General features: G+C 36.4%; 1 protein-coding gene across 2 annotated transcripts in view; it reads left to right on the top strand.

Moving 5' to 3' along the window:
- Window positions 1-21,962, top strand: part of SPRY3 (sprouty RTK signaling antagonist 3) — a 188,791-nt gene that overhangs the window by 156,890 nt on the left and 9,939 nt on the right. The window lies entirely within an intron of this gene.

The raw sequence follows: 21,962 nt of genomic DNA, 5'->3' as shown, positions 1-21,962 counted from the left end.
AAATAACAGGACAAAATCACAGCAAGACAGCTAAACAAAATAAAGATAAGTAATATGCTTTTTGGAGAATTTAAAGTAATGATCATTAAAGATACTCACTGGACTTAAGAAAAGAGTGGAGGACTTCAGTGAGACCCTTAACAAAGAGATAGAAAATATAAACAAGAACCAGTCAGAGATGAAGAACTGTAATTAAAAATACATTATAACTGTAATTAAATAACTGTAATTAAACTGTAATAAAAATAACTGTAATTAAAATACATTATATGGAACAAATAGTAGACTAGAGGAAGAAGAAGAATGTATCAGTGACCTAGAGGACAGAGTAATGGAAAGCAATCAAGCTGGGGAAGATAGAGAAAAATAAATAAAAATGAAAACAGACAGGGAATTCAGTGTCTCCATTAAGCATAATAATACATTATATAGATCTCAGAAGAATAGAGAGAAAAGGGAACAGATATTTTATTTGAAGAAATAATGGGTGAAAACTTATTGAATCTGGGGAAAGAAGCAAAAATTCAGATCCAGGAGTCACAGAGTCCCCAAGGAAATCAACCCAAGGAGGTCTACACTAAGACACATAATAATTAAAATGGCAAAAAGTGAAGCACCTGGGTGGTTCTCAGGGTGCTGAGATTAAGCCTTGCATTGGGCTTTCTGCTTGGTGGGGAACCCTGCTTTTCCCTCTCCCTTTGCCTGCCACTCTGCCTACTTGTGCTCTCTCTGTCAAATAAAAATAAAATCTTTAAACGAACGGCAAAAAGTAAAGATAGAGAATTTTAAAATCAGCAAGAGAAGACAGTTATATATAAAACAAACTCCATGAGGCTATAAGCTGATTTTTCAGAAAACTTTGCAGGCCAATAGGGAGGTAATGACATATTCAAAGTGCTAAAAGAGGAAATTCTGCAGCCAAGAATACTGTATCCAGAAAGGTTATCATTCAGAATAGGAGAGATAGAGTTTCCCAAAGAAGCAAAAGCTAAAGGAGATACATGACCACCAAACCAGCTTTACAAGAAATATAAAAGTGGATTCTTTGAGTGGAAAGGAAAGACCATAAGTAGGAGTAAGAAAAGAAGGAAACACAAAAGCAGTAAAAATAAGTATATCTATAAAAGTCAGTCAAGGAAAAAATAAATTAATTAATTAATTAAATAAAAGTCAGTCAAGGGATTCACTAAATAAAAGGATGTAAAATATGATACCATATACCTAACATGTGGAGGTGGGCAGAGGAGTAAATAATGGATTCACACTTAAGCAACCATCAACTTAATACAGACTGTTATATGCCGAAGATGTTATATGCCTATAACCTAATGGTAACCACAAATCAAAAACCAGTAATAGATATGCAAAAAATAAAGAGAAAGAAGTCAAAGTATAAAGAAAGCCAAAAAACTGTGAGAAAAGAGAGTAGGGGGAGAAAGGAGCAGAGAACCACAAAACAATAAAAAAACAAGAACCAAAATGCCAATAAATACATATCTATCAATAATTACTTTAAAAACAAGTGGACTAAACACCCCAGTCAAAAGACATGGGGTGACAAAATGGATTTAAAAAGCAAGACTTATCTATATGCTGCCCACAAGAGGCCCATTTTATTTTATTCATTTTATTTCACTTTAAGAGACCTACTTTAGTTTATTTTTAAAGATTTATCTATTTATTTTAGGGAGAGAGAGTGGGGGAGGGGCAGGGAAGAGAGTCTTCAAACAGACTCCCCACTGAGTACAGAGCCTGTGTGGGGCTTAATCCCAAAACCCATGAGCTCATTACCTGAGCCAAAAGCAAGAGTTGAACCCTTAACTGACTGACTCACCTAAGTGCCCTGACCCATTTTAGAACCAGACACCTGCAGATTGAAAGTGAAGAGATGGAAAAACATTTATTACGTGTTTACATTTATTTACATTTATTACACTTATTACAGAAAGTTGGGGCAGTAATATTTATATTAGACAAAATAGACTTTACAAAAAACTGTAAAAAAATAAAAATAAAAAAGACTGTAACAAGAGACAAAGAAGGTCACTATATAATCATAAAGGGGATAATCCAGAAAGAATATATAACAATTGTAAATATGAACCCAACATGGGAGCCCCCAAATACATAAAACAGTTAATGAAAAACATAAGGGAGCTAAAATTTATAGTAATACAACAGTAGTAGGGACCTTAAACACCCCACTTACATCAATGGACAGATCACCCAATCAGAAAATCAATAAAGAAAAGTGTCTTTGAATGACACACTGGACCAGATGGGTCTAACAGATATTCAGAACAGTCCATCCTAAAACAGAAGAATACACATTCTTTTCAATTGCACATGGAACATTTTCCATGATAGATTATCACACATTAGACCACAAAACAAATGTCAGCAAATACAAAAGGGTGAAACTCATACCATGCATCTTTCTGTCACAAAGATATGAAACTAGAAATCAACCATAAGGAAAAGTCTGGAAAGAACACAAATACATAGCTATTAAGTAACATGGTACTAAACAGTGAATGGGTCAAACAGGATCTCAGAGAGGTAGTCAAAAATTACATGGACACAAATGAAAATTAAAACACAACAGTCCAAAATCTTTGGGATGCAGCAAAAACGGTTGTAAGAGGAAAGTTTAAGGCAATACAGGCCTACCTCAAGAAGCCAGAAAAATCTCAGAAGGCCTAATATTACACCTAAAGTAGCTAGAAAAAAGAACAAACAAAACTCAAAACAAGTAGAAGAAGAAAATAATGAAGAGTAGAGCAGAAATAAATGATACAGAAACTAGAAAAACAATAGAACAGATCAATGAAACTAGGAGCTGGTTCTTGGAAAAGATCAACAAAATTGATAAGCCTTTAAGTAGACTCATCAAAAAAGGGAAGGGAAAGGACTCAAATAAACAACATCAGAAATGAAAAAGGAGAAACAAAAAACAACACCATAGAAATACAAAGGATTATGAGAATATTATGAAAAATTATATGCCAGCAAACTGGGCAACCTAGAAGAAATGCATAAATTCCTATAAATATATAACGCCCCAAACTGGATCAGGAAGAGATAGAAAACTTGAACAGACTGATTACTAGCAATGAAATTGAATCAATAATCAACAAACTCCGAACAAATAAACTGCCAACAAACAAAAGTCCAGGCAGGACCAGATGGCTTCACAGGTGAATTCTACCAAACATTTCCAGAAGAGTTAACACTTATTCTACTCAAACTATTCTAAAAAATAGAAGAGGAAGGAAAACTTCCAAATTCATTCTATGAGGCCGTTATTACTCTGATACCAAAACCAGATAAAGACACTACAAAAAAGAGAACTATAAGCCAATATCTCTGAAGAACATAGATGCAAAAGTCCTCAATAAAATATCAACAAACTGAATCCAACAATACATTAAAAAAATGATTTACCATGATCAAGTGGGATCTATTCCTGGGATACAAGTCTGGTTCAGTATATGCAAATAAATCAGTGTGATATATCACATCAACAAGAGAAAAGATAAGAGCCATATTATCATTTCAAAGGATGCAGAAAAAGCACTAGACAAAGTACAACATTCATCATGATAAAACCCCCAACAAAGTAGATTTATATCTTAACATAATAAAGGCCATATGTGAAAAACCCACAGCTAACTTCATACTCAGTGGTGAAAACCTGAGAGCTTTGCCCCTAAGGTCAGAAACAAAACCAAGATGTCCACTATCACCACTTTTAATCAACATAGTACTGGAAGTTCTAGACTCAGCAATCAGACAACAAAAGGAAATATAAGGCATCTAAAAAGATAAGGAAGACATACAACTTTCACTCTTTGCAAATGACATAATACTCTATATAGAAAACCCTAAAACTCCACCAAAAAACGACTAGAACTAATAAATGAACAGAAGATTGTGGTATACAAAATCAATATTCAGAAATCCATTGCTTTTCTATACACTAATAATGAAGTACAGAAAGAAATTAAGGAATCAATCTCATTTACAGTTGCACCAAAAATAATAAAATATCTAGGAATAAACTTAACCAAAGAGGTCCAAGACTTGTACTCTGAAGGCCATAAAACTTGATGAAAGAAATTGAAGATGACACAAATGGAAAGATTTTCCATGCCAACTGATTGGAAGAAAAAATATTGTTAAAATGTCCATGCTACCAAAGGCAATCTACAGATTTAATGTGATTTCTGTTGAAGTAACAATGCATTTTTCACAGAGCTAGAACAAGCAATCCTAAAATTTGCATGGAAGCATAAAAGATCCTGAATAGCCAAAGCAAACTTGAAAAAGAAGAACAAAACTGGAGGTAGCATAATCCCAGAGTTAAGATGTACCACAAAACTGTATAATTAAAACAGAATGGCACTGGCACAGAAATGGACACATAGATGAATGGAACAGAATAGAAAGCCCAGCAATAAACCCAGAATTATATGGTTAATTAATCTTTTAAAAAGGAGGCAAGAATATGCACAGAAAAAATACAGTCTCTTCAACCAATGGTAGTGGAAAAACTGGACATCTACACGCAAAACAATAAAATTGGACCATTTTCTTACACTATACACAAAAATAAATTCAAAACGGATTAAGGACCTAAATGTGAGACCTGAAACAATAAGAATCCCAATCAAGATCACAGGCAGTAATTTCTGTGACATCAGCCAAGGAACGCTTTTCTAGATATGTCTCCTAAGGCAAAAGAAACAAAAGCAAAAAAGCACAATAAAGTATTGGGACTACATCAAAATAAAAAGCGTCTGGGGGATCCCTGGGTGGCGCAGCGTTCGGCGCCTGCCTTTGGCCCAGGGTGCGATCCTGGAGACCCGGGATCGAGTCCCACATCGGGCTCCCGGTGCATGGAGCCTGCTTCTCCCTCCTCCTGTGTCTCTGCCTCTCTCTCTCTCTCTCTCTCCCTCTGTGTGTGTGTGTGTGTGACTATAATAAATAAATAAAAATTTAAAAAAATTTAAAAAGCGTCTGTACAGTGAAGGAAATAATCAACAAAACTAAAAGACAACTTACAGAATGGGAGAAAATATTTACAAATCTTATATCTAATAATGGTTAGTATCCAATATTTACAAAGAACTTATACAACTCAACACCCCAAACCCAAATAATCCAATTTAAAAATGGGCAGAGGACATGAACAAGCATTTCTCCAAGGGAAACATACAGATGGCCAATAGACACATGAAAAGATGCTCAATATTATTCATTATCAGGGAAATAAAAAACCATGAGATATCACCTCACACCTGCAAGAATAGTGAAAATCAAAAGCACAAGAAACAACAAGTGTTGGCAAGGATGGTGAAAAAGGAATCTTCATGCACTCTTAGTAGGAATGCCAACTGGTGAAGTCACTCTAAAGAACAGTATAGAGGTTCCTCAAAAAATTAAAAACAGATCTACCATATGATCTAGCAATTCCCCTACTGGGTATTTACCTGAAGAATACAAAAACAGTAATTCAAGGAGATATATGCACCCCTAGGTTTATTGCAGCACTATTTACAATAGCCAAATTACAAAAGGAGCCCAGTGTCTGCTGATAAATGAATGGATAAAGAAGATGTGGTGTGTGTGTGTATATATACACACACCATGGAACATTTAGCCACAAACAAGAATGAAATCTTCCTATTTGCAACAACATGAATGGGTCTAGAGAGTATAATGCTAAATGAAACAAGTCAGTAAAATACAAATACTATATGATTTCACTCATATGTGGAATTTAAGAAAGAAAACAAGCAAAGCAAAAAGAGACAAACAAACAAACAAAAAGACTGTTGGCTATAGAGAACAAACTGATAGTTACCAGAAGGTGAGGGGGGAAGAGAAGGGGAGATGGGTGAATTAGGTGAAGGGGATTAACAGTACACTTAGCATGATGAGCACTGAGTTATATAGAGAATTGCTGAATCACTATATTGTACACCTGAAACTAATATGACATGCTGAAATTAAAGGTTCATCTACATTGTAACATGAATCAGTATCACAATAGTTTTTGTGGCTGAAAAATACTCCATTGTGTGGATATACAACATTTTATTTACCCAGTCATCAGGTTCGTAGATATTTGAGGTTTTTTCTGCCTTTGGCTATTCTAAATAATGCTGCTATTCATATTTGCATAGAGGTTTTTGCATGGACATAGGTTTTCAATTCCTTTGGGTATATATATTTAGAAATGGAATTGCTATTAGAAATGGAATTGCTATATCATATACTAAGTTTAAGTTTAACATTTTGAATTTCAAACTTTTTTCCAAAGTGCACCATTTTACCATCTTGCCATCAGTATGTGAGACTTCCAATTTCTCCATATCCCTGTCAACAGTTGTTGACTCTTGTTTTGATTTTAGACATTCTAGTTGGTAAGAGGAGGTAACTAATTGTGTTTTGCTTTGCATTTTCCTAATAACCAATGATGTTGAGCATCTTTTCATGCACACATTATTTGTATGTATTCGTTTGAGAAATGTCTATTCAAATCCTTTGCCCATTTTTCAATCAAGTTATTTGTTTTTGTTGTTAAGTTTAAAGATTTAAAGGATCTATGTGTATGGTGAAAGAGAGTGGTCTAGTTTCATTCTTCTGCATGTGGATGTCCAATTTTCCCAGCACCATTTATTGAAGAGACTGTCTTTCTTCCAATGGATAGTCTTTCCTCCTTTATCGAATATTAGTTGGCCATAAAGTTCAGGATAAAGTTCAACATAAAGTTCCACTGATCTATGTGTCTGTTTTTCTGCCAGTACCACACTGTCTTGATGACCACAGCTTTGTAGTACAACCTGAAATCTGGCATTGGGATGCCCCCAGATATGGTTTTCTTTTTTAAAATTCCCCTGGCTATTCGGGGTCTTTTCTGATTCCACACAAATCTTAAAATAATTTGTTCTAACTCTCTGAAGAAAGTCCATGGTATTTTGATAGGGATTGCATTAAACGTGTATATTGCCCTGGGTAACATTGACATTTTCACAATATTAATTCTGCCAATCCATGAGCATGGAATATTTTTCCATCTCTTTGTGTCTTCCTCAATTTCTTTCAGAAGTGTTCTATAGTTTTGAGGGTATAGATCCTTTACATCTTTGGTTAGGTTTATTCCTAGGTATCTTATGCTTTTGGGTGCAATTGTAAATGGGATTGACTCCTTAATTTCTCTTTCTTCAGTCTCATTGTTAGTGTATAGAAATGCCATTGATTTCTGGGCATTGATTTTGTATCCTGCCACGCTACCAAATTGCTGTATGAGTTCTAGCAATCTTGGGGTGGAGACTTTTGGGTTTTCTATGTAGAGTATCATGTCATCGGCGAAGAGGGAGAGTTTGACTTCTTCTTTGCCAATTTGAATGCCTTTAATGTCTTTTTGTTGTCTGATTGCTGAGGCTAGGACTTCCAGGACTATGTTGAACAGCAGTGGTGAGAGTGGACATCCCTGTCTTGTTCCTGATCTTAGGGGAAAGGCTCCCAGTGCTTCCCCATTGAGAATGATATTTGCTGTGGGCTTTTCATAGATGGCTTTTAAGATGTCGAGGAATGTTTCCTCTATCCCTACACTCTGAAGGATCTATACCCTAAAAACTATAGAACACTTCTGAAAGAAATTGAGGAAGACACAAAGAGATGGAAAAATATTCCATGCTCATGGATTGGCAGAATTAATATTGTGAAAATGTCAATGTTACCCAGGGCAATATACACGTTTAATGCAATCCCTATCAAAATACCACGGACTTTCTTCAGACAGTTAGAACAAATTATTTTAAAATTTATCTATTGTGGATGCAAGTTTCTTACCAGATACATGATTTGAGAACATTTTATCCCATTTTGTGTGTTGTATTTTTGCTTTCGTGATGATTGCTAGCAAAAAAGTTTTGGTTTTGAAGGAGTGCAATTTATCTATTTTTTCTTTTGTCATTTGTGCTTTTGTTATTGTATCTAAGGAAGTTTTTTGCATAATCTGAGGTCATAAAGATTTAGTCCCATGCTTTCTTCTAAGAATTTTGTGTATAGTTTCAGCTCATACATTGTGTTGATAATCCATTTTGAGTTAATTTGTGTATATGGTTTGAAGTAGAAGCACAATTTCATTCTTTTACATAGTATTATATATGTAACTATAAAAGTTACATATATTAACTATATGTAAACTTTTTAATAATTACATATATGTAACTATTTGGTTGTCCCAGTGCCATTTGTTGAAAAGAGTATTCTTTTTTTTTTTAAGAGTATTCTTTTCCCCAATTAAAGTGTCCTGACACTCTTATAGAAAATCAATTGACCAAAAATGTAAGGGGTTATTTCTGGACTCCCAATCTACTGCATTGATCTATATGTCTATTCTTAAGACAGTACCACATTGTCTTGATTACTATAGTTTTGTAGTAAGTTTTGAAGTCAGAAAGATCAAGTACTTTTATTTTGTCCTTTTCAAGATTGTTTTTGCTATTCTATGCTCCCTTGAATTTCCATATAAATGTTTGGATTCATAAACTTCTGTAAAAAATCCAGCTGGAATTTTGATAGGGATTGTGTTGAATCTGTTGGGGAGTATCGAGAAGACTTATTAAGTCTTCTTATCCATGAACACTGAATGCTTTTCCATTTATTTAGGTCTCCTTCAATTTTTCTCAACAATATTTTGTATTTACCAGTGTATAAGTCTTCCACTTCTTTTGTAAATTGAATCATAAAAATTTTATGCATTATGATGCTATTGTAAATAAAATTGGTTTCTTAAATTCATTTTCTGATTCTTCATAGCTAGTGTATAGAAATGCAATTTATTTTTGTATATTGATCTTGTATCTTGTCATCTAACTGAATGTGTATGTTTGTGTGTGTGTGTGTGTGTGTGTGTGTGTGTGTGAGTTTTAGATAAAGAAGTTGCTCAGAAAGTCTTTTATAAGTAATAATCATGGGCTATTGGGTAATAATAGTGGAAAAAAGCAAGTCATTTGTATTGTTGAATTGTAATCCATTGTATGGATATAACCACTCCACCACTAATTTCCTGTAATTGGGGCAGAATTTGAAATATATCTGTAAAGATTGTTTGGGTCCTGGTGAACTCAAAGAGTCCAACTGGAGAGTAGATTATCATTGCCTAAGATTCAGAATTAGCAAAAAGTGAAAGCAAAACTCTTTCCAATTCTTCCCTGTTTCCAGTTTCTCTGAATTCCTTCACATTTTGCTTTAGTAAAAGCAAAAGTTAAAAAGAGTACAATCTTGTCAGTCAGCTGAAAACTACTTTAGATGCAGTTACCCTTCCCATTCTTCCTTCCCATGTAAGTGGTCCCCCTTTATTTTCAAGGCATGCAATAGACACCAGTCCTACTCTAGAGAAACAGTGTAGCATGAGAGAAGTGTATAAGCTCTGGAATCAGACTGCCTAGGTTCACATCTCATTTATGCTATATATTTGCTGTTTGACCTAAGGTAACTTATGTTTAGGTCTCTTGGTCTCAGTTGCTCCATCCTAAAATGTAGATGATTTTGGTGTCTTAATTTGCAGGACTTTTATGAGGAATATATTTATAAAGTCTTTAGAACAATGGTAACAATACACTGTTACTGGTTAATAGATGGGACGTCTGGGTGGCTCAGTGGTTGAGCATTTGCCTTTGGCTCAGGGCATGATCCTGGGGTCCTGGTATTGAGTCCCACATCAGGCTCCCTGCATGGAGCCTGCCTCTCCCTCTACCTGTGTCTCTGTCTCTTTCTCCATATGTCTCTCATGAATAAATATATAAAATCTAAAAAAAATACTTAATAGATACTAGCATGTTGTTAATATTACATGTCAGGCACTTTGCACATGAGGAAACAGACATTCTCCAGGCTGGGAATATTCAAAAGTGAGTAAACAAAATATCCCATTTTAGCCTTAAGGCATCTGTATTCTCTTGACCCACTAAGGGAAGAGGTTCCTAAAAGATTTTTAAAAAACTGAAGAGAGGATGAAGAAAATGCCCAGAGGAGATAGTGAAGGACACCAAGAAAGCAGAGAAGAGGAATAGGAAAGAGAAGAAAGTTAGAAGCAGAAGAAACCAAGGAAGCCAGATAGAGGAAAGAAGGTATTTGGGGAGAGGGAATAGAACAATAAGGTTCATGAAGATGGGGGGTGGGGGAGAGGGTGGGAGGGAGGCCGACCTTGTAATACAGAGCTAAGAGCTTTATTGAAGTTTAACAGAAAAGAAACCTTGTTTGAAAGGAAGAGACTGGCTATATTTAGTACTGGGTAGGATGTCAGTTCTGAAAATAAACTGCTCCCAGAACCAAATGTAATCCTCTGTGCTGTTGTCACCTGCAGCATGCTGGCCTCCCTTCTAGGGGAATGAGGAACATGGACATATTGGCTACCTCAGAGCTCCTGACATTGACAAGGACTTACTTTGCTCCATTATCAAGTTTTAAAACTTCTGATTAATGTGGGAAAAAAAATTAGAATAACCAGAGAAAGTGAAATGTTAGTATATATGTGGGGCACAGAAGTGTCCTGCTAAATAAAAACCAGAATCTAAGCACCATGTGGCCAGATGCTTAATACAATATTGGCTACCTTCATGGTACAATTCTGATATATGAATGTGAACACAGGGGCCTAGCAGGAAGTGTGATAGGCTGTATATAAGGATATACTTGAGGTATACTATAAGTGGCATAGAAATAAGTCCTGTGGGGATTTCTGCATATACAGCTTGGGGAGCTCACATAGGGCATGCAGACAGGCCAAGGTCAGGATACATTAGGAAAAGATACACACACACACACACACAGTGTTGGGAAAGTATAGATAATGCCTTTCAGTGAAAGGGAAAAAAAAACACAGGATAAAACAGGTATTTTTTGAGGGCAAAATACTTTTTAAAAAAGCAAACTCAACCCCCAACATGGGGCTCAAACTCGAAACCCCAAGATCAAGAGTCACATGCTCTGCAGACTGAGCCAGGCAGGTACCCCCTATGGAGGGAAATACAACCAAAATTCCAGAATTCCAATTCTATCTTCTCAGCACTTCCACTGTTACTCCTCTCCAGTCTGGGCTGTTTCAATAGCCTCTTAATTGTTCTCCTTGCTTGCACCCTAAGCCCCTCTCCTGAATATGTACCCCATAGGACAGCCAGAGAGATCCTTTTAAAATTACAAGTCAGATTATGTCGACTCCTCTGGATCCAGCCTTCTGCTACCTCCCTGGTTTCCTTTGCTACCAGTATCCCCTCACTTCTTGCAGTCTAGGCATGCTGATCTTCTTGTTCTTCCTAGAACATTCCAAATGCATTCTGGCCTCAGGTATTTGCATTTACTCTACGTTCCATGTGGGACATGTTGCGCCCATATAGCTGAATGACTTTTTCTCTCATTTGTTTGGGACTCAGCTCAAATGTCACTATTGAGAGAGTTTCCATGACCACCATACATGAAATAGCAACCTCTTTACCCTATTATCACATTCGTCAGATAAAGAAAGATAATGGGTGGAGATGGTTTTGACTTCTATCTTTCTATCACTCTAACATTCCACACACTCTCCTACTAGGCTAATCCATTCACATGACTTATATCTGTGTACTACTGGTTCTCATATTTCCATGTTTGATCCATATCCTCGTTTTTAAAGTTGTTAAATTCTAGTTAGTTAACAAACAGTGTAATACTAATTTCAGGTGTAGGATTTAGTGATTCATTGCTCACATACAACACCTGGTGCTAGTCACAAGTGCCCTCCTTCATACCCATCACCCATTTAACCCCTCCCCCCACCACTTCCACTTCAGCAACCCTCAGTGTGTTCTCCATAGTAAAGAGTGTTTTGTTTTGCCGCTCTCTTTTTTCCCACCATGTTCGACTATTATGTTTCTTAAATTCCACGAGTGAAATCATATGATCTTTGTCTTTCTCTGCCTGACTTATTTCATTTAGCATAATACACTCAACTCCATCCATTGTCATTGCAGATGACAATATTTCATATTTTTTATAGCTGAGTAATATTCCATTCTATTGCCTTTCATTCATTTTCAGTATTTTTTGTGTGTGTATGGTGTAAGAAAGTGATCCAACATTCTTCTGCCTGTTGCTATCCAGTTTTTCAAATACTACTTGTTCAAGAGACTGTCTTTTTTCCATTAGATATTCTTTCCTGCTTTGTTGAAAGCATATCTCAACTACTGTGTCCATATATATTCTTTGTTCAAGATCTATCTATATACATATATATATCAACTAATGTATATATATCTCAACTAACGTGTATACACACACACACACACACACACACCACCTTCTTTATCCATTCAATAGTCAACACACATCTGGGCTTTCCACAGTTTGGCTATTGTGGACATTGCTGCTATAACCATTGCAAGTGCCCCTTCCAATCACTGTATCCTTTGGATAAATAGCTCATAATATAATTATTGGGCCATAGGGTAGTTCTATTTTTACTTCTTAAGGACCCTTCACACTGTTTTCCAGAGTGGCTGTACCAGTTTGCATTCTCACCAAGAGTGTAAGAGGGTTCCCATTTCTCTGCATCCGCACCAACATCTGTTGTTTCCTATCTTGTTGATTTTACTTATTCTGACAGGTGTGAGGTTGTATCTCATTGTGGTTTTGATTTGTATTTCCTTCATGCCGAGTGATGTTGAGCATTTTTTGATGTGTCTGTTGGCCATCTGGATGTCTTCTTTGGAAAAATGTCTATTCATGTTTCCTGCCCATTTTTTAAACTTGATTATTTGTTTTTTGAATGTTGAGTTGTATAAGTTTTTAAATATATATTTTGGATACTAGCTGGTGCCATACTGTTTTGATCACTACAGCTTTGTGAGATAACTTGAAGCCCAGAATTGTGATGCCTCCAGCTTTCCTTCTGTTTTTCAAGACTGCTTTGGTTATTCAGCGATCAATGAAACCAGAAGCTGGTTCTTGGAAAAAATTAATAAAATTGACAAACCTTTAGCCAGATTTATTAAAAAGAAAAGGAAAAGTACTCAAATAAATAAAATCACAAATGAGAGAGGAAAAATCACAACCAACATCACAGAAATACAAACAATTATAAGAGAATATTATGAAAAAGCATATGCCAAAAAATTGGGCAGTCTGGAAGAAATGGATAAATTCCTAGAGACAGAAACTATCAAAATTGAAACAGGAAGAAATAGAAAACTTGAATAGATCCATAACCAGCAAAGAAATTGAATCCATAATAAAAAAATTTCCCAACAAAGAAAAGCCCGGGGCCAGTTGGCTTCCCAGGGGAATTCTACTGGACATTTAAAGAGTTAATACCTACTCTAAAACTGTTCCAAAAAATAGAAATGGAAGGAAAACTTCCAAACTCATTCTACCAGGCCAGCATTACTTTGATTCCAAAATCAGACAAAGACTCCAATAAGAAAAGAGAACTGCAGGCCAATATCTCTTGATGCACATGGATGCAAAAAATTCTCAACAAAATACTAGCAAATTGAATCCAATAGTAAAATAAAAGAATCATTCACCACAATCAAATGAGATGTATTCCTGGGTTGCAAAGGTGGCTCACTATTCACAAATCAACCAACATGATATGCCACATTAGTGGAAGGATAAGAACCATAAGACCCTTTCAATAGATGCAGAAAAAGCATTTGACAAAGTAAAACATCCATTCCTGGTAAAAACCCTCAACAACATAGAGAGGGAACATACCTGAACATCATAAAGGCCATATACAAAACCTCACAGCTAATCTCATCCTCAATGGGGAAAAACTAAAAGCTTTTCCTCTAAGATCAGAAACAAGACAGGGATGCCCACTCTCACCACTGTTATTTAGCATCTACTGGAAGTCCTAGACACAGCAGTCAGACAACAAAAAGAAATAAAAGGCATCCACAATGGCAAGGAAGAAGTCAAACTTTCACTATTTGCAGGTGACATAATACTGTATGTAAACTAAAGATGACACAAAGAAATGGAAAAACATTCCATCCTGAAAGACTCCACCAAAAATTTGTTAGAACTGAAACATGAATTCAGTAAAGTCACAGGATGCATAATAAATGTACAGAAATCTGTTGCATTTCTATACACCAGTCATGTAGCAGCAGCAAGAGAAATCAAGGAAAAGATCCCATTTACAATTGCACCCAAAACCATAAGGTACCTAGGAATGAACCTAACTAAAGAGGTGAAAGACCTGTACTCTGAAAACTATAGAGCACTGATGAAAGAAACTAAAGATGACACAAAGAAATGGAAAAACATTCCATCCTCATGGATTGGACACACATTGTTAAAATATCTATATAATCCAAAGCAATCTACACATTTAATACAATCCCTATGAAAATACCACTAGCATTTTTCACAGAGCTAGAACAAACAATCCTAAAATTTGTATTGAATTGATCTGTATCTTCTTATAAAGTCAAAACCCATGTAGAATTTTGCCTGGATTGCCATTTAGATATTACATGGGCATCTGAAACCCAACATTCTCAAACCTAATTTTTTTTCAAACCTAATTTTTAAATGATTTTATTTATTTCTTTGAGAGAGAGAGAGAGAGAGAGCACATACACAAGCAGGGAGGAGGGGCAGAGGGAGAGGGAGAAGCAGATTTCCCTGCTGAGCAGGGAGCCTGATGCAGGGCTCCATCCCAGGACCCCAGGACCATAACCTGAGTCAAACGCAGATGTTTAACCAACTGAGAGTCACCCAGGCACCCCTCAAACCTATTTTTTTAAATATTCCTTCTATATCTCAGTATATGTCATGATTAATACCTCACATCTAATAAGTCACTAAGTCTTATCTACTCTATATTCTGCATATAATCCACTTTTCTTCATCCACACTGCCCCTACCTTGATTCAGGCCACAATTATCTCTCATCTAATTTAGTGACAGATTGGACTGCAGTTTATAGTTTTACACATCCATTTTTTCTATAGGATTGTGAGTAATGAGAGGCTAAGACCACTCATTTATTCATTCAACCGGTATGTATTCATCTCCGTATCTTTCACATGAAGTATATTCCCTGGCATTAAGTAGGTGCTCAGTATATGTTTGTTTTATTGAATTACATTGAAACTTACTATGTTACAGATGAGAAAATAGGGCCTAAGATGAAAAATGACCTGACAAAACCACATGGATTAGGATGCTAAAATTTACATTTCTTTACTCTTAGTCTAGTTTTCTTTCCACAGAATGACTTTGCCCCTACCTTTTACCCCTCTGTTCTCTCCCACATTATTTTTTTCTCTCTGACTTTTCCATACCATTCTTTCATTATTGGTCATATTGCTCCTATATTTGTTTGCCAGATTCTGTGGGAAAAAATAATTATCACCATCCCTATAAGCTTTTTGGTTAAGAATCTGTATTTCCTTGGCATTGTTTACTTCTTCTGGCATCATCACTGCTGAATCAGGATGACCATAGGTCAGCTTTTCATCTGCCATTTCTAAAGAGTTCCTCTTGACTTCAGTAGAGTATGGATAAAAGTGGCCTTGTATAGGAACTTGCAGGCTCTCAAAAGGATTTAGTTGCATTCTGGGAAAAAAAAAAGAGGAAAGACTATCAGAATTTGTGTTGAATACATGTTTTATGCAGACAGAGAGTATGGATTATAATTATAGGTGAGAGATTTTGATATTTTACTGGGTTTATGGATGAACTTTCTGATAATGATTATTTTACACACTATATCGGACTATCACACAAAAATTTTTTAATGTTTAATCTATTTCCACTTGCTATGATTTAGTAAAACCTAAGTAAGAAATCTTAAGAAGCTGAGTACATTCTAGGAAAATGAAGAAAATATGTGGGTGGTGCCTTCTAGAGAAAATTTCTACTCCTAACATTCAGGCTATGAGTATAGGGGACCCTTTTAGAATAGTTTATAAAACATTGTTTTCACATCTTTATATCTTTGTTAGTTCTGTTATATCTGCTTGTGTTTTCATTCATTCTTTTATTTATCAAATATTTTCTGAGCATCTACTCTGTGTCAGACATTATGCTAAGTGTGGGAGATTCAGTGATGGTTCTTTTTGCATTTCATTCTGTCATCCTTTCTTTTACCTCTTGGCTTTTGGACATGCTATTCCCTCTGGCTATGACATCCTTCTCATCCTCCAAATTTATTTTTAAATATCACTTTTTCTAGGAAGCATTCAATAACCCTCTCAATATTGGATTAGGTGTATTTCTTATTTGCTCCCTTCCTTTTTTTTAAAAAAAATTATAGTTCTTTTTTTTTATTGGAGTTCAATTTGCCAACATATAGCACAACACCCAGTGCTCATCCCGTCAAGTGCCCCCCTCAGTGCCCGCCACCCAGTCACCCCAACCCCCCGCCTACCTCCTTTTCCACCACCCCTTGTTCGTTTCCCAGAGTTAGGAGTCTCTCATGGTCTGTCACCCTCTCTGATATTTCCCACTCATTTTTTCTCCTTTCGCCTTTATTCCCTTTCACGATTTTTTATATTCCCCAAATGAATGAGACCATATAATGTTTGTCCTTCTCCGATTGACTTATTTCACTCAGCATAATACTCTCCAGGTCCATTCACGTCAAACCAAATGGCAGGTATTTGTTGTTTCTAATGGCTGACGAATATTCCATTGTGTACATAGACCACAGCTTCTTTATCCATTCATCTTTCGATGGACACCAAGGCTCCTTCCACAGTTTGGCTATTGTGGACATTGCTGCTGTGAACATCGGGGTGCAGGTGTCCCGGCGTTTCACCTCATCTGTATCTTTGGGGTAAATCTCCAGCAGTGCAATTGCTGGGTCGTAGGGCAGGTCTATTTTTAACTCTTTGAGGAACCTCCACACAGTTTTCCAGAGTGGCTGCACCAGTTCACATCCCCACCAACAGTGCAGGAGGGTTCCCCTTTCTCCACATCCTCTCCAACATTTGTGGTTTCCTGTCTTGTTAATTTTCACCATTCTCACTAGTGTGAGGTGGGATCTCATGGTGGTTTTGATTTGTATTTCCCTGATGGCAAGTGATGCGGAACATTTTCTCATGTGCTTGTTGGCCATGTCTATGTCTTCCTCTGTGAGACTTCTGTTCATGTCTTTGCTCCCTTCCTTAGTACTTATCCTTTATTACATTTGCTGTTTGCTACCTTTCCTACTAAACTATGAGTCCCTTGAGACCAGAGATTCATTAATTAATCATATATTTATTAATAGCATATAATGTAATATCTATATTAATAACATAGAATTATTTAATTTATCTTTATATCCTAAGTACTATATTTTTATACTGTGGGCCTATATTAGGGCAACAGTGAAAACAATTGAAATTATTCAATCTCCTCACTTCCTAGGATGATACCCATAAAAATAATAATTATGGGGATCCCTGGGTGGCGCAGCGGTTTGGCGCCTGCCTTTGGCCCAGGGCGCGATCCTGGTAGACCCAGGATCGAATCCCACATCGGGCTCCCGGTGCATGGAGCCTGCTTCTCCCTCTGCCTGTGTCTCTGCGCCTCTCTCTCTCTCTGTGACTATCATAAATAAATAAAAATTTAAAAAAATAATAATAATTATGTTAATGATCATTCATTCAACAATGCCTTCTATGGGCCACCGACTAAGTGCTGATTATCCAACAACTAAATTTCCTTCTCTTGTGGAGTTGACATTCAAGTGGGTAGGGAAAGATGTTTGTTCTGTGCCAGATCCTGTTCTAATCATTTAATATGTTTTAACCCATTTAATTCTCACAGCAACCCTATGAGGTATATTTGTAAGTTGTGCTGATTTTACATATGAGAAACCAAGGTCCAAACAGATTAGTAACTTGGCCAAGGATACATAATATGCTGGCAAGTGGCTGATCTGGAATTTGACTCAAGTTGACTCATTCCAGAGTTTACACTCTTAATCACTACACCATAGAATCCTCTCATCTGCAAATCTCTTCAAGGATTTTTGCTCTAACTTTTCCAATTACTTGATATCCCTTAATATTTCATGTCATTATATACTCCCTTGCCCACCAAAACACCAGTTCAGGTGTCTGTCCTCTTCTTTATCACCCTTAATTTTAATTGTCTGTGTCCCATTGTAGACAGTGATCTCTTTGAGGATAGATATAACATTTGTCATATTTGTCCTCAGTGCTATATCCCCAGGGCCTGGCACACTGGTCATTCAATTAATGTCTATTAAATGAATAAATAACTGACTCTTGGTAACCTATACATTTATTTATTTTTTTAAAGATCTCGTTTGTTTATTCATGAGAGACACAGAGAGAGAGAGGCAGAGACACAGGCAGAGGGAGAAGCAGGCTCCACGCAGGGAGCCCCACGTGGGACTCGATCCCAGGGCCGAAGGAGGTGCTAAACCGCTGAGCCACCCAGACTGTCCTATAGATTTATTTTTTATTTGTGCTTTAAGCTATTGTGTTTCTGAAAGATTATTTTCAGTTTCATGATTCGTGAAAAGATATTGGGATAGTACAATTATATACAGAAATTGATGTTGAGACATTACAAAATTTACTATGTGATATCTGACAACTTGTTTTACAAACTTGTTAGAGTCAGTGTATTTCAGAAAACATGTTAGAGTCAGTGTATTTCAAGAAACATACTTTATTAGCTCTTTAGTTAATAGTGTTGCTTTTCAGGAAACACATTTAGACAGGTTCATTGAATTGTCTAGGATCATAAAGCTAGTTAGTGACAGTGTTGGCCTAGAAGCAAACACAGGTTTCCTGTCTCCCAATCCAATGGCTTTTTTCTCTTTATAGACACCTTGCAGACATTAATTCAAATCCAATTGAATTTGGAAATGCTGTCTTAGCACAGATCAATCCACCTATTTCTAAAAGCCAATAGTTTCAAAAAATAAATAAGTAACCTTGTAGAATACCAGAAAATCACTCTTCCCTCCAAATATCTTCCTTACTACTATGTTTTAGAACTCTCTAAGTTATGGTTGTATAATTAATTAAACACACCCTTCCATACTTACAGCAACTGGTTATGCAAATCATTTCTGATATAACAGCTAAGTCAAAAAGATTCTGAAAGAATGTAGAGTATCGGGATCCCTGGGTGGCGCAGCGGTTTGGCGCCTGCCTTTGGCCCAGGGCGCGATCCTGGAGACCCGGGATCGAATCCCACATCGGGCTCCCGGTGCATGGAGCCTGCTTCTCCCTCTGCCTGTGTCTCTGCCTCTCTCTCTCTCTCTCTCTGTGTGACTATCATAAATAAATAAAAAAAATAAAAAAAAAAGATTTTAAGAATGTAGAGTATCTAACAAAGTCTACTGAATAAGTAGGACAGGACATAGATGAAAGTGTTGTAGGAGTTAAAAATGTAGAAATGAATTAGGGCACTAATAAAAACTATCATAGAGCTTTACAACAAAACAGCCTTAGTAGTCAGGAAAGTATTCACAGAGGAATTAGGACCTAAAGGTGGAAACTGAATAAATATATACAAGTCATGTGAAGGATACATATGGAAAGCTGGATTGGTAGCCATGTACATTGGTATCTTAGAAGAGTGAAACATTCAACTTGTCTTATGTTAAAAAGATATGTTGAGAAGTGGAATGTATAGAGTCGGAGAATAACTTGATTTACAGGCAAAGCAATGTAATCTTAATGCTCTAGGGGCTCAAAAATAAGTTTTTGAACAAAGGAATAAAGTATGAAAATAAGTCACATTTAAGAAAGATATATTTGGCATATATCTGTTCAAATTTAAAGCTGGACCTTAAAAAAATAAAAGGATTTCAAATTGAAATCATCTCCTGCCTCTCCAATGAGCTTCATTAGGGTGAGAACAATTTCTTAATTTTCTTAATATGCATATTTCCTGTTCATTGAGCATTTACTTTATGCCAGACACATAATCTTTCCAATGCCAGACCTTATTAAATCTATAGGAAATAGCAAAATCTTGTGATGTGGGGAGTATTGTTACCTCCATTTTATAGATAAAGAAACAGGTTCAGAGAGGTGAATTGAGGTGCCCAAAGTCAGATAGCTCATAGATTTAGAAGCAATTATTTGAACCTTGATCTGTTTGACCCAAATCTAGTTAGTACAGTGCTTCGCACATAGTTGATGTGCAATAAATACCTGTTGAAAAAATGGATGAATGAATATATCAGTAAATGTATCCTCTTCTGCAGATGAAACTACATATTAGCTTTAATGTTTTTCATGATCTTGATAAGCTCAAGTCAATATTAAGAGTAAAGATGTTTCAGTAAAGATTTTAAAATTAAAAAAATAAACAACATAAAAAATTTGCTAAGCAAAAAAAAAAAAAAAAAAAGAGTAAAGATGTTTGAGCCATAAAATAGAAGAATTTCCATAGGCAAATCTCTGGACTCTCGAAATTCTGATTAGGAAGAGATCTGGATTGGCTTAGAAATTACATACAGATGTATATGTATGTGTATATATATGTGTGTGTGTGTGTGTGTGTTTACATGATACACACATCAGTAAAAGAGTTTGAAGCAGTTTTGACAAACACATATACATATGAGCATGCAGATCCACATAACCATATATGTTTTTAATCCGTGCTTTCTTTTGTTTTCTTAACCCTCCTGAGAGAGTGTAAATAGTAGAATGTCAGAGCTAGAAGGGACCTTAGTAATCACCCAATCAGATCCTCTCATGTAAATGTAGAAATTGAGGCACCAGAAGGAAAGTAAATTGCAAAGGTCACAGAAGGAGTTAGAGGAAGATTAAGAATCTCAGTTTCCTGACTCAGAAGTTTGTTTTACTCTGAACTGTCACCATTTACCATGTCTATTTTATAGATGGGGTAAGCAAGGCATCCTAAGAATGTTGATGATCAAGCTCCTGCTACTTATCCATTGAAGCAGGACTTGAAATCAGATCTCTTTTATTTTAAATATGAGGCTTGTTTTCATTCAAGTGCTTCTGTCTGGATGCTCAATAGGAAGACCCGTTTGTACTGAATTAAATAGTGGGCTGAGGATAATTTACAGAAAACTTTGTCCTTCACTTTAAAAGAAAATGTCCAAAGCTGCTTTATTTGGAGAAGACTGACAGTCCTAAGGAGGCTGCATGAAGGCAGGGATTCTGTCTTCTTTATTGAATCCACAATACGTCGCACAAAAGAAGGCACTCAAAAAATATTTGAGTATATGGCACACTACAGGCAGAATGGGAAAGTAAGTTGGGTAATGGTTTCCCAGTGGATGATGGATGGATAATCATTATTAGTTTGAAAAAGTGGGAATGAATGCGGGTAAGAAGTGGGAGAAACCCTTAAACAAAGGGGAAGCTCTGTTCTGTGATAGAAGCTGCAATCACTCAGCAAGGGCTGAGTGGTTTGGTAGGACTGCGATTGGAGGCAGAGATATTTAAATGAGGCCTCCTTAAAATTGTGACTTTCCGCCCCACCCCCATTCTCCTTTAAATTTTGTTTCAGTCATTACCCAGGGACCGGATACAGAGATTCCTATGGGGAGTTCTAATGGGTCGATTCAATTTCAACTGGATGACGCCACTTAGCTAAGCATTAAGAGCTACAGCTCCGGGAAAGCAAACGACACAGAGAGAGGGAGAGAAAGAAATTATAACAAGGAGCAATAAATCCCTTTCCTCCCATCCTCCCCTATAATCCATTCACAAGACCTTCAGAAATCATCTACATTCACAAAACAGCCAGCTAGCTGAGCTGAACGCACTGCAATCTCATCCCCCCACCCCGTCTCTGCAGATTATATACCAACACACCCTGAGCTATATAAATAATCACACACTGGCGGTATCTATTGCTCTGTTGAGATACCCTGTGTCTACAACCGCAGTTTCTGCTGCTTCGGTTCATCCGTCAGATTGGAGGAGACAGAGGCGGAGGCGGAG

This window comes from Canis aureus, chromosome X, assembly GCF_053574225.1.
Source record: "Canis aureus isolate CA01 chromosome X, VMU_Caureus_v.1.0, whole genome shotgun sequence".
Taxonomy (NCBI): Eukaryota; Metazoa; Chordata; class Mammalia; order Carnivora; family Canidae; genus Canis; species Canis aureus.
This window is presented reverse-complemented; position numbering and strand designations above follow the sequence as displayed.